Source organism: Cetorhinus maximus, chromosome 5 (assembly GCF_964194155.1).
Source record: "Cetorhinus maximus chromosome 5, sCetMax3.hap1.1, whole genome shotgun sequence".
Classification (NCBI taxonomy): domain Eukaryota; kingdom Metazoa; phylum Chordata; class Chondrichthyes; order Lamniformes; family Cetorhinidae; genus Cetorhinus; species Cetorhinus maximus.
This window is the reverse complement of record NC_135883.1, coordinates 48,982,593-48,996,943: the sequence shown is the minus strand read 5'-3', so window position 1 is coordinate 48,996,943 and position 14,351 is coordinate 48,982,593. Positions and strand designations below refer to the sequence as shown.

At 39.5% G+C, this 14,351-nt stretch overlaps 1 protein-coding gene across 4 annotated transcripts in view; it reads right to left on the bottom strand.

Annotated features, from left to right (window-relative positions):
* Positions 1-14,351, bottom strand: part of fam135a (family with sequence similarity 135 member A) — a 257,651-nt gene that overhangs the window by 124,434 nt on the left and 118,866 nt on the right. The window contains exon 10 of one of the 4 annotated variants that reach the window (XR_013576591.1): positions 7,824-7,878. The exons of the other annotated variants lie outside the window; for them this stretch is intronic. The gene's annotated coding sequence lies outside the window, so the exon portion shown is untranslated. The remainder of the gene's footprint in view (positions 1-7,823; positions 7,879-14,351) is intronic. 4 annotated transcript variants of the gene reach the window in all.

The window sequence follows — 14,351 nt, the reverse complement described above, 5'->3', positions numbered from 1 at the left end:
CTCAGAGTGCAACATGATGTATGTTGATAACTCCAATACCATTGTCTGATTGTCTGCATTGACCAGGTTGAAATGATTGTAATATTCATTGATTGTATTGATGCACCTTGTGATACATGTTGTAAAAGTTGAATCTGATTGTTCTTATGTGATGGTGATTTTGAAATGGTTTGGAATGTTCTTCCAGATATTTTATGAATAAAGTATATTTTTCAAAAAAAAAAATCTCAGCATCTGATAAGGCAAGTGGCATCTGTGCACATTTTCGGGGCTGGATGTTGTTAAAGACATTGTTATTGACGTCCAGGGCCTGCACGTGAAACAGCTGGGTTTTTGCTTATGCAAATAGAAATAAATCTTTCAGGGCTTCTTCCCGAAATTGGGCTGTCCAGAATGCTACCAGCCCTGAATCTGCTCCGTTAAAACAAACCAGGTCTATTTGAGGCCATCCTCCACCAAAAGGTAAGTTTTAAAAAAAACTCACTGGAATGTGGAGCAGGTAGGAGTGCATCTCCCAGTCACCGCAACAGTACAAAGACCGCCACTGGTCCTCACTTAGTACTCTACCTACCTGCTCCATTAACTGATGAACAATGGCCCAAAATTTAGATCATAAGAATATAAGAAATAGGAGTAGGAGGCCATGCGATCCCTTCAGCCTGCTCTGCCATTCAATACAATCATGGCTGATCTTCTGCCTTAACTTCACTTTCCCACCTGCTCCCCAAAGCCCTAGATTCTGAGACACTATCTCAGCCTTGAATATCATCAATGATGGAGCATCTGTAACCCTCTGGAGTAGAGAACTCCGAAGATTCACGACCGTTTGAGTAAGGAAATTTCTCATCTCCATTCAAAATGATTAACCTTTTATCCTGTGACTATGTGCCCATGTTCCAGATTTTTCAGCCAGGGGAAACAACCTCTCTGTTTTGACACTGTCAAGTCCCTGTCAGAATTTAGTACGTTTCAATAAGACCACCTCTTATTCTTCCAAATTCCAGAGAGTATAGGCCAGTTTACTCAGGGTCTCATCACAGAAGCCAATCTAGTCAACCATCCCAACTTCCAAGGCAAGTATATCCATCCTGTGCACAGTCCTCCAAGTGGGGTCTCGCCAAAGCCCCATACAATTATAGCAAAGCTTCCTTATTCTTATACTCCAGTTCCCTTGCAAGAAAGGCTAACAAATCATTATCCACTTGCTTGCTGTGCCTGCATGCTAACTTTTATTCACAAGTACACCCAAATCTCTGAACATCAACATTTAGATGTTTCACATCTTTTAAAAAATATTCTGCTTTTCAATTTTTACTACCAAAGTGAATAATACACTTCTCCACATGACATTCATCTGCCATCTTGTTGCCCACTCACTTAACATGTTGATACCTCTTTGCAACCTCTGTGTCCTCCTCACTGCTTACATTCCCACCAACTTTTGTATTGTCAGTAAACTTGGATACAGTACTCTCAGTCTCTTCATCTAAGTCAGTATTAGAGATTGTAAACAGCTGAGGCTCTAGCACTGGTCCTCGTAGTAATCTTATTAATTACAGCCTGCCAACTTGAAAATGCCCCATTTACCAACATTCTCTGCTTTCTGTCTGTTAACCAAACCTCTATTCATGCTAATATATTACCCTCAACTCTATGAGCCCTAATCTTGTATGTGTGGCACCTTATAAAATGCATTTTGGAAGTTCAAGTATACTATACCTAGTGGCTCCCCTTCATCTATTCTACTATTCACATCCTCAAAATTTCTAATAAATTTGTCATACACCATTTCCCTTTCGCAAAACCATGTTGACTTAGAAGATCATGGAATGATATGACATGCGCATTGTTAGGACTTCCTTAATAACTTATGTCAGGCTAACTGGCCTCTTTTCTCTCCTTTCTTGTACAATAGTCCTCTGGGGCTGTTCTAGCATCTACAGAATTTTGGAAAAATGCATCCACTATCCCTGCACCCTAGCATGTTGGCAAACAGGTCCTGGGTGCTTGTCAGCTTTCAGTGCCGTAAGTTTCTCCAGTACTTTCTATCTGCTGATATTAATTACTTTAAGTTCCTCACTCTTATTAGCCCTTTTGTTACTCTCTATATCTGGTATGCAATTTATTTCTTCTACTGTGAAGGCAGACACAAAACATTTGTTCAACATCTGTCATTTTTCCCACTCCCATGGTAATTTTTCCTGTCTCTGCTTCCAAGGGATCAATGTTTACTTTAGCTACTCTTCTTGCAAAGGCTCCTACAATTTTTTTTTATATTCCTGGCTACTTATTTTCATCCTTTTTTTTACCTTTTCATCAACGTTTTGGCTGACCTTTGCTGATTTCTAAAACTCTTCCAATCCTCAGGCTTACTATTTTTCTTTGCAACATTATAAGCCTTTTCTTTTAATCTGATATTATCCTCAACTTCACTAGTAAGCCACAGGTGGATCTTTCTCACTGACTTTTTGTTCTTCAATGGGATGTATTTTTGTTGAACATTTTGAATTGTTTCTTTAAATGTTTCCCACTATTTATTTACCGCCATACCATTTAGTCCATTTACTCATTCAACCTTAGCTCGCTCTTCACTCATACCTATCTAATTGCTTTTTAGGATTCTTGTTTTGGGCTCGGATATGTCATTCTCAAACTTAATTTAGAATTCAATTGTATTATGACCACTTTATCCCAGAAAATCTTTTACGACTGGATTACTAATTAACCCTGCTTCATTACACAATACCACGTTTAAAATGCCTTTATCCCTGGTTAGTTCCACAATGTATTGCTCTAGGAAACTGTCATGAAAGCATTCTACAAACTTATCTTCCAGGCTGTCTTTGCTAAATTGATTGGTCCAGTCTATACGGAGAATGAAGTCACCCAAGATTATCACATTGCCTTTGTTACAAGCTCCAATTATTTCTTGCTTAATACTCTGTACAATGGTAAAACTGCCTTTAGGGGCCTTTAAACTACTCCCAACAGCATTTTCTGACTCTTGTTATTCTTAATCTCTAACTATATTGATTCTACATGATCTTCTGAGCCAAGATTCTTTCTTACTACTCTTCTTATGTCATCCTTTACTAACAGTGTTTTGCACTGTCTTTTTGAAATGTTATGTACACTGCAACATTTAGTTCCCAACCTTGGTCACTGTGTAACCAATTAGATAAAAACCATTTATTTGTGGTGCTATTTCATCTATCATATTACAAATGCTTAATGCATTCAGAGAAAGAGCCTTTAATTTTATTTTTTTAACCACTATTCCTTGCATGAACCTTATTCACTGATGCACAATTTCCAATAAACTCCCACTCTACTTGGCTTTACCGAAAATCACCACACCACTCTGTTGCCTCAACTTTTGTCTTGGGATTTCTAAATTTCCGTTCATCTCTTCCCCCTATCTAGTTTAAAGCCCTATTCACACTCTAATTATGCAATTCACCAGGATGCTGATACCAACTTGGTTTAAGTGGAGCCCATCAAATGGATAGTTCCTTCTTTCCTCAGTACTGGTGCCAGTGTCCAATGAATCAAAACCCCTTCTTCCCACACTAGTCTGAGCCATGCATTTAATTCTCTAATCTGCTTGACAATATGCCAATTTGCAAACTGGGTGGTTTGGGTAGCAATCCAGAGATTATTACTCTCGAGGTTCTGCCCATTAATTTAGAATTCACCTTCTACCTTTGTCATTGTTTCTTACCTTGGACCACAGTTACAGGATACTGCACTGTAAGTTTTGAATTAAAAACATACAATTCACATCAGCTGCTGATTCTATCCAATTGATAAACTTCAGAAAAGCTTAAATTAGTGAGTACTATTAATAAACTAAAGGATTATGTTTTCAACTAATTTTACAAATAAACACATTTTAATTCTTGGTTTGTCTAAACAACAGTCTTGACATTGCTGGTCCTTTCTCGATCGGAGTACTCTTACCCAAGTTAGAAGGCTGTACTTTCATGTCCCATTCCAAGCTAAAGGAATGTTAGAGATGCTATAATTTGTACAAGACATTAAACAGAGGCTCTGTCTGAACTCTCAGATTCCCTGTTTATTTGAAGTGAGCAGCAAGTCTAATGGTATCCAGCCCAACCCAGCTCCATTAACACTAGTTACGAAGCTTATTGCGGATCATGGACCAATGAGCTCAATTATTTGCCACATTTGCTTACAGTACAAGAGTAACTACGCTCCAATTATAACTGTTTGGCAGTGAAGCACTTGGGGATGTCCTGAGCTCATGAAAGGTGCTGTACAAATACAAATTCTTTCTTCCTTCGACTCCAAAGCCGGTCATAGCGTATGATGTGCTTGAGATGTCGCCGAAAGTTGTAATGTACTATTTAACAAAGTCATTCTTTCATTTATACAACCAACAGATAACAATTTATATTATGACAAAAAACCAAGAACATGTGATTACTTCTCCTGGTTATTCTGCACCAAGACATCTAGAGCCTGGGAATGCATAAAGTTATCTGTAGGTGCCTGGCAAAATTGTCAGGAAACAGCAAATATGACTAACTCTGGAAGCAATGAGTCATCTCATTAATGAACACAGCTTAAAAAGTGCAAAAAATTATTTCATACCCAAAGAAACTCTATGGGCAAGTGCCTGCCATAATGACAATTGTATACAGCATTATTCTCCTCTAAAAATCTGCACTATGTTCTTCCATCCAGGGTTTCAATAAAAGATAATACAAATATTTGTGGTGTGTTAGAGGCTTAGAGTATGAAAATAAAAATAAACAGGCTATTAGGAAGGACTGAATAGCTTTTAATTGCTAGCATGTTCTTTAAATTTATTTTGAGTTGCAATCCTACTTTCAAACCATCACATTGGATCTATGCTGTAATTCATTATTAATATTGCAATTTTAAAAAATGTGTGCAGATTTTTCAAAAGCGCTGACAAATAATTTAAAATAGTTCAAGAATGGTGCATGGAGTTAGTACAAAATGAGGTATCAGCATTCATTTCTTTTGCTGTGCACAGAAGTGACTACCAAAAGCTGTAAATCAGTTAGTTATAACATGGCTTAGCAGCTGTTCTATCACAAAAGAATGTGACAAAAATGGCAAACAAATAAAGGAACACATTAAATATAGAATGCTTTATGAAACAAATGAAGCTAAAATGAATTTTAGTTATCAAATGTATTGCTTGCTCCATTTAGATTAGGGTGCTATTTTCATTAAAAACACATGGTTGTATCATCAATAAAAATATCAAGAAATTTAGAATAAAGTGCAAACCACAGTTGCAATGGGAGAAAAGCATGATATTTTGGTATCTCTGTTTCAAATTTCCAAATTAATGATAGAGCAAAGATTTGACGTTGCCATTCCTTAAAACTTTCTTTGCCTAAACTAGATTACCTGTAACAGAACTTTATTGTTGAATTTAACACAACTTCAGTTATTATAAAAGTTGCTATCCAGCTGTTTTGTCCCTATGGCAATTTAGCCCTCAAAACTAATTATTTTATAAATATAATTCACCTCTTGGTCAAATACTCAAAAACATAAAAGATTTTCTAGTGACCCTATTCTCAAAAACAACACTAGGAGTTTACAGCACAGAATGAAGCTACCCTCTCATCAAGTCTGTTTGTGTTTTGGGTTACTCAAGCAAAATCTATCTTCTTTTATCCACCCAATTTTGTATTGAACTACTTGGTATTTGCTCAGTCAATCTAGAAATGATGTTATAACTACAATCCTACTTCATGTTTTAACAGAGCTTAATTTTTTTGTTTTTAACAAGTGTCAAAACAAGAATCAATTAGAGGTTGCTGTAAGGAGGATAGCTGTCTCACAATTTGCCCCTGACAGCTATACAGTACAGATAAAATATACAATGGTACCAACAGGTAATAAATTTCTCTGGACAAACATATGTACTCGAACTCTGACTTTAACACAAATTGTTAATTCTGCATACAAGAAGCTAAGCACCAAGCAACAACTCTGTCAGAGGGAGGTCCACATGGATGGGAAGTAGTCTTTGAAGCTCTGCCATTGGCATTCTATGTTGACTTTTTAAGTAAATACAGAATGTTGAGGTGCAACTGCAACTATCTATTTAGAATGTAAAACTGGAGGTGAATAATTGAGCACTACCAATGCTTGTGGTATTACAGCTGTTAATTTCATTGGTAACTGACAGCTTGGTCACATGATAAAAATAGCCTCTGGCACAAGGTGAGCTCTTAAATACAGTGATTCACATGGGTTAAACTGTACGGATTCTATATATAAATACCAAACAAATCTATATATTCTACTAATAGGTAAATACAACCTCAATAGAATACCAAAGCTTCCACTGACAATCAGAACTGAGCTTCCTCGGAGGTTCTTACATATCAAGTTGTCCAACATATTTAGTGTTGTTTTATATGCAAGATACGTGTGTATGTTCCATATAGAATGGATGTGGGTGAGCAATATTCATCATTCTTAGAACTACTGACTTGATCCCACTTCAGTAGATTTAAATTTTGACTGGTTATTTAAGATAGTTTCCATAGAATTCAAATCCAAACTATTTAAGTAACTATCCTACAAGTGAAAATGGGCACCCAAACGAGAGCACTAGTGGAAGCCTGGAGCTCTCGCGGAAGCCTGGAGCTCTCGCGGAAGCCTGGAGCTCTATGACAAAGCTGAGAATAATGCAGCATCTAACTACTTGGAATATGTGGCGCAATCTGTAATAACTATTAAAAAAATCCCAATAGAGAAATATCAAAATTGTGCCACAGAGGGGAATAATGAAGGCATTTAAAAACTTACAGGTCTATAGGAACAAACTGGGTTTTTATCCTGTATTTTTGATGGCTGGATTTAAATTTTGTTCTGATAGATGATCTGAGATCTATTGTTTTCTGGGACCTATTAACAGTCCCAAGTAAAATGAGCAGGCAGCCTCAGTTCAGGAACAATTAAAAGCAATTCACATATGGCATTGAGAAGGATAAAATTCATATTTGAAGTTGAATAAGACCAACACAGCAATGCTATTGCTGTCCTTCAAGGGACAAAACACAATAATTTTAATATATCAATAATTTAGGCCACATTAAAGAAAAATAAATTAGGATATGGAAAACTGTTTCATTGATATTCAATAATTGATCAAAGCTAAAAAGAGCAAGCAACTTTTCACAGAATCAAACAAATGTAAAGACAATATATTCAAATAAATACTTAATTAAAAAATAAATTATGAAAACAAGAACATGATTCTCCAACATTTAAATATGTTGAAATGGATTTCAAAATCAATTTCCTCACTGGAGGAAAATTAATCCAGGGCTAATGCAGTGTTTTCTTACCAGGCATGAAATTTAAGTGGGCAAAGTAAATAAAAATCTTCTCTTACATGAATACAGTCAGTGAAAGATGAATTTCACCAAACACCCAGAAATGTTTACACATGGGCTTTGCCATATCCCATTACATACAACACTTTATTCTACAAATACTCAAACATTCGCCAAACGAAAAGTGGCTTGCAAGTAAAAACATTTGACATATATAAGTTAATTTCAATAAAATATGCACTGATGAACAAGAAAATTAATGGTCTAAGGAAAATAGAGTTAATGTTAAGCAAATACCTTCCAGTTCCTAGCCCATGAACATCAAATCGCATTTAATATCAGTTCAATGTTGGGCTTCTATTTTCAAATACATGTTTGTGTGAGGGACATCTGGAAGGATTTAAATTTCCCATTTCACTTCCTTAACTTTACACCAAATGACAAAACACAGCAAAGGCCCAGGATACTTACATTTCCAGTAAATTCAAATCCATCAGAGCCCCTCTTCCCCAGAGAGCATTGGAGGCTGGGTAATTGAATTTATTCAATGCAGAGTTAGACAAAGGAGTCAAGGGTTATGGGAGGCAGACAGATAAGTGGAGTTGAGACCACAACCACATCAGCCATGATCTTATTGATTGGTGGAGCAGGCTTCAAGGGCCGAATGGCCGACTCCCAAGTCTTATGTTCCTATTTTATCTCCCTCACTTTTATTTGAGAAATGGATTGGAGTTCTGTGATAAAAGTTGGAGAATCAGATAAAGAATGGCTTAATCTTAACCAAAGGAACACAATTTCTCAGAAGGTACCAAGATGGCATTCCATCCCTTAGAGCACTGTATGTCTGTCTCAACGTACACATTTGTACTTGAAAAATTTTCCCATTTTCAACAACCTGATCATGTTATTTGATGGAGTAAGGAGGGGTAAAGAAGGTAGAGAGGTTGGCATTCTATATATGGACCTGATAGAGCACCATACAATAGATTGTTAGCAAAATTGCAGTGCATGGACTTAAAGGGCTGTGGATGAATTGATACAAAATCGTCCAAGGGACAGAAATCAGAGAGTAAGTGAACAGTCATTTGTCAGACCCGAAGGAAGTATACTGTGGTGTTCCGCAGAGGTCAGTGCTGAGACCACTGCTGTTTTTGAGAAATTAATGACCTGAACTTGGATATACAGGTCATAACTTAAGCTTGAATGGGGCATGAAATTCAAAAATGTAATAAACAATCTGCCTGGTTAAGTGGCAAGTAATATTCGTGCCACATAGATGCCAGGTAATGAATATCTCCAACAAGAGTGAATCCTCCCCTGACATTCAATGGCATTACCATTGCTGAATCCCCCACTTTCAACATTCTGCGGGTTACCATTGATAAGAAACTGAACTGGACTAGCCAAATAAATACAGTGGCTACAAGAGCAGGTCAGAGGCTGGGAATTCTGCAGCGAGTAACTCACTTCCTTACTCCCCAAAGTTTGTCCACCCACCTACAAGGCACAAGTTACTGAGTCAAAATCCTGGAACTCCCTCCCAAACAGCACTGTGAGTGTAACTACACCACACAGACTACAGTGGTTCACAAAGGCAGCTCACCACCACCTTCACAATGGCAATTAAAGATGGGCAATAAATGCTGGCCTAGCCAGCGACACTCACATCCCATGAATGAATCAAAAATAGTCAGGAGTGTGATGGAACGCTCCCCACTTGTCTAGATGAGTGCAGCTCCAACAACATAAGAAGCTCAACACCACCCAGGACAAAGCCCCTTGAAAGGTACCCGACACACCACCTTCAACATTCCCTCCGCCAGTAAGGCACGCACAGTAGCAGCAGTGTGTACCATTTACAAGATACACTGTAGCAACACACCAAGTCTCCTTCGACAGCACCTTGCAAGTCTGTGCCCTCCAACACCTAGAGGGACAAGGGCAGCAGATGCATGGGTACACCACCAACTGGAAGTTCCTGTCCAAGTCAAACACTATCCTGACTAGGAACAATATTGTCATTCCTTCATTGTCGCTGGGTCGAAATCCTGGAACTCCCTCCCTAACAGCACTGTGGGTTTACATACACCACATGGAATGCAGCAGTTCAAGGCGGCGGCTCACCAACATCTTCTTAGGGACAATTAGAGGTGCACATTAAATGCTGACCTAGCCAACGATGCCCAAATCCCATGAATGAATTAAAAAAAACAATGAAGAACATTCGCTCCCTTCACCATCGGTGCACCATAGCTGCAGTGCATACCACCTACAAGTTGCACTGCAGCAAATCGCCGAGACTTCTTGAACAATACTTTCCAAACCTGTGACCTCTACCACCTCTATGAAGAAGGTCAGTTGATGTATGGGAACACCATCACTTGCAAGTTCCCCTCAAAGTCACATACCATCCTACTTGGAACTACATCGCCATTCCTTCACTGTCACTGCATCAAAATCCTGTGCCATTTATCCTATGTAATAAACAGAAACACCTACATCCACCTCTATAACATCATTCACCTCCACCTGTTTCAGCTTATCTGGTACTGAAACACTCACCCGTACCTTTGTTATCTCTAGGTTTGACTATTCTAATTCTCTTCCTGCTGACCTACCATCTTCTGCCCTCCATAAACTTGAGCACATCAAAACTCTGTTGCCTGTTTAGTCATCCCCTCTGGACTCCTGGCCTGGCCATGCCTCACTTTTAAAGTCTCATCCTTATTTTTAAATCCCTCCATGGCCTCACCTCTCTGTAACAAGGATGTCTGTAACATCCTCCTACAACCCTCAGAGGCCTCTGCACACCTCCAATTCTGGGTTCTTGGGCATTCCATTTTCTATTACTCCACCACTGGCAACAATACCTGGGTTCTAGGCTCTGGAATTGCCTCCCCAACCTTACCACATCTCTCAGAGTCATAGAGATCTACAGCACAGAAAAATGACCTTCAGCCCATTGAGTCTGCCCGGTCAAACAAGTACCTAACTATTCCACTCCCATTTTCCGGCACTAGGCCCATAGCCTCATATGCCATGGCATTGCAAGTGCACATCCAAATACTTCTTAAATGTTATGAGGGTTTCTGCCTCTGCCACCCTTTCAGGCAGTGAGTTCCAGATTCCCACCACCCTCTGGGTGAAAAAATTCTTCCTCACATCCTCTCCTGTCCCTTAACTTAAATCTATGCCCCCTGGTTATTGATCCCTCCACCAAGGGGAAAAGTTCCTTCCTGTCTCCCCTATCTATACCCCTCATAATTTTATACACCTCAATCATGTCCCCTCTCAATCTCCTCTGCTCCAGGGAAAATAACCCCAGTCTATCCAATCTCTCCTCATAACTAAAACTCTCCTGCCCAGGCAACATCCTGGCAAATCTCCTCTGCACTCTCTCTAGTGCAATCACATCCTTCCTATGATAAAAGCAAAAAACTGCGGATGCTGGAAATCGAAAACAAAAACAAAAATACCTGGAAAAACTCAGCAGGTCTGGCAGCATCTGTGGAAGGGAGCACAGTTAACGTTTCGAGTCCGCATGACTCTTCAACAGAACTGTTCTGTTCATACATTAATGATCTAGATGAAGGAACTGAGGGCATCCTGGCTAAGTTTGCAGATGATACAAAGATAGGTGGAGGGACAGGTAGTATTGAAGAGGCGGGGAGGCTGCAGAAGGATTTGGACAGGTTAGGAGAATGGGCAAAGAAGTGGCAGATGGAATACATCGTGGGGAAGTGTGAGGTCATGCACTTTGGTAGGAAGAATAGAGGCATAGACTATTTTCTAAATGGGGAGAGAATTCAGAAATCTGGAGTGCAAAGGGACTTGGGAGTCCTAGTCCAGGATTCTCTTAAGGTTAATTTGCAGGTTGAGTCGGTAGTTAGGAAGGCAAATGCAATGTTGGCATTTATTTCAAGAGGACTAGAATATAAAAGCAGGGATGTGCTGCTGAGGCTTTATAAGGCTTTGGTCAGACCACATTTAGAATATTGTGAGCAATTTTGGGCCCCGTATCTCAGGAAGGATGTTCTGTCCCTGGAGAGGGTTCAGAGGAGGTTCACGAGAACGATCCCAGGAATGAAAGGCTTAACATATGAGGAACGTTTGAGGACTCTGGGTACCTGTCCCTCTTCCTTAAGGGACCAGTGGACATGCACACCAAGGTCCCTCTGATCCTCGGTACTTACCAGGGTCCTACCATTCATCATGTATTCCCATGCCTTGTTTGTGAAAAGTTGTGGTCCCAACACTGACCCCTGCAGAACTCCACTAGTCCCGGCCGCCATCCTGAGAATGACCCGCTTATCCCCACTCTCTGCCTCCTGCCAGACAGCCAATCTTCTATCCATGCTAGTACCTTGCCTCTAACACAATGGGCTCTTATTTTACTGAGCAGCCTCCTGTGCGGCACCTTGTCAAAGGCCTTCTGGAAGTCAAAGTAGATAACATCCATTGGTTCTCCTTTGTCTAACCTACTCGTTTCCTCCTCAAAGAATTCTAACAGATTTGTCAGGCATGACCTCCCCTTGATGAAACCATGCTGACTTTGCCCTATTTTACCATGCACTTCCAAGTATTCTGAAATCTTATACTTAATAATAGACTCTAAAATCTTACCAACGACCGAGGTCAGGCTAATCGGCCTGTAATTTCCCATCTTTTGCCTCACTCCCTTCTTAAACAGGGGGGTTACATTAGTGATTTTCCAGTCCTCTGGGACCCTCCCTGACTCCAGTGATTCCTGAAAGATCACCACTAAGGCCTCCACTATCTCTTCAGCTATCTCCTTCAGAACTATCTGACCAGCCCGTCTATATCCTCCTGTAATCTAAGGCTATCCTCCTCAATATTTACCACCCCACCAATTTTCGTGTCATCTGCGAACTTACTTATCAACCCTCCTACATTCAAGTCTAAATTGTTTATATATACCACAAACAGCAAGGGACCCAACAACGATCCGTGGAACCCCATTGGACACAGGCATCCAGTCACAAAAACACCCCTTGACCATCACCCTCTGCTTCCTGCCACTCAGCCAATTCTGGATCCAATTTGCCAAATTGCCTTGGACCCCATGGACTCTTACCTTTGTTATCAGTCTCCCATGCGGGACCTTATCAAAAGTCTTGCTGAAGTCCAAGTAGACTACGTCAAATGCATTGCCCTCATCTACCCATTTGGTCACCTCTTCGAAAAATTCAATCAAACTGGTCAGACATGACCTCCCCTTAAAAAAACCATGCTGACTGTCCTTGATTAATCCCTGCCTCTCCGAGTGTAGATTCTTCTTCTTTAAGGCTTTCCTTAAAAACCTACTTCTAACCAAATTTTTGATCATTTGTCCCAATATCTTGTGTGTGGCATGGTGTGTAACTGCATTGAAGGTCTTATATAAATGTAAATTATATAAATGTTGCTATGGAAGCAAAAGCAATAACAATTTTGAAAAGGGAATTGGATAAAACTTCAAATGAAAAATTTTGCAGTTATAGGGAAAGGGTTGAATGGGACTAATTGGATAGCTCTTTCAAAGAAGCAGTGGAGGCACAATAGCCTCCATTCTATGATTCCATGAAAGAGTACTTAATTCATATTGCCTGAATTAATAAGGTAATAAAAGAACTTCACCTGTCTCCAAGAACTGAAGTAAAATACCTGAATTGTGAGTGAGATCAGTTGGACACAAACCACTCAATAATTGAATAAATACCCGAGCACGTCAAATTTAAAAATGACTGTTCACTCGCTCTTGGTGAGGCAGAATTTTTCAGCCAATGGTGGAAATCAAAACCTTCTCCAGCAAGTTAAGACCAAGTGTAGCCTTCAGGTGAAGCAGGGAGAAAGAGTGAAATATGCCTTAATCAAGGCACACAGGTGTAATTCAGTCCCCAGTATTTCCACCAAAATGAGGGAAGGGGCAGATGGTGGGGTGGGGGAAACTATACTGTAACACATTTACATAGGCAATTTTCATTATAAATGTGAATAGGTATTTATGAAGGTAAAAAGTGACAAAAATGTGCTTGGAAACAACATTTTTTTATTCATTAAAATGCATAATTTGAAAATAAATATCTGATAGTTGTTTGGTAGTATGGAACTTGAGCATTGCTGAAAAAGAAACATGTCTAAACTTTTTGTCTTGCACCCATCAGAACACTTTTCAAGAATACCAATATAAGGGGAAAACAACAATTTGTACTGTATGTGAAGAGAACGCTGATTGGTTGGCAAGTGGCATTGCCATGGAGAATACTCCAGCGATGGTGACTGACAATTAACTACCAAGCATTGTTAGATGCTGCCGTCAAGCCAGAAAAACACTCTGCCTACCACACAAATGAGTAATGTGGTATATGAATTTCAGTGCCTGCGTGATGCTAGGTACGTAGGCCGTACGTCCCAAAGACTGGCTGATCTTATCAAACAGCATGTCCCAGCTGCTGTTCACAAAGGGTACAGGCCATACCCAACCAGCCTATGCTTGCAGAGTTTAGAAAAGTTTAGACATGTTTCTTTTTCAGCAATGCTCAAGTTCTATACTACCAAACAACTATCAGATATTTATTTTTAAATTATGCATATTAATGAATAAAAAAATCTTGTTTCCAAGCACATTTTTGCCACTTTTTTCCTTCATAAATAACTATTCACATTTATAATGAAAACTGCCTATGTAAATGTGTTACAGTATAGTTTCCCTCACCCCCACCATCTTCCCCTTCCCTCATTTTGGTGGAAGTACTGGGGACTGAATTACATCTGTGTGCCCTGGTTCAGGTATACTTCACACTTTCTCCCTGCTTCACCTGAAGGCTACATTGGTCTTAACTTGCTGGAGAAGGTTTTGACTTCCACCATTGGCTGAAAAATTCTGCCTCACCAGGAGTGATTGAGCAGTCATTATTAAACTTGAGGTGCTCAGGTATTTATTCAATTATTGAGTGGTTTGTGTCCAACTGATCTCACTCACAATTTAGGTATTTTACT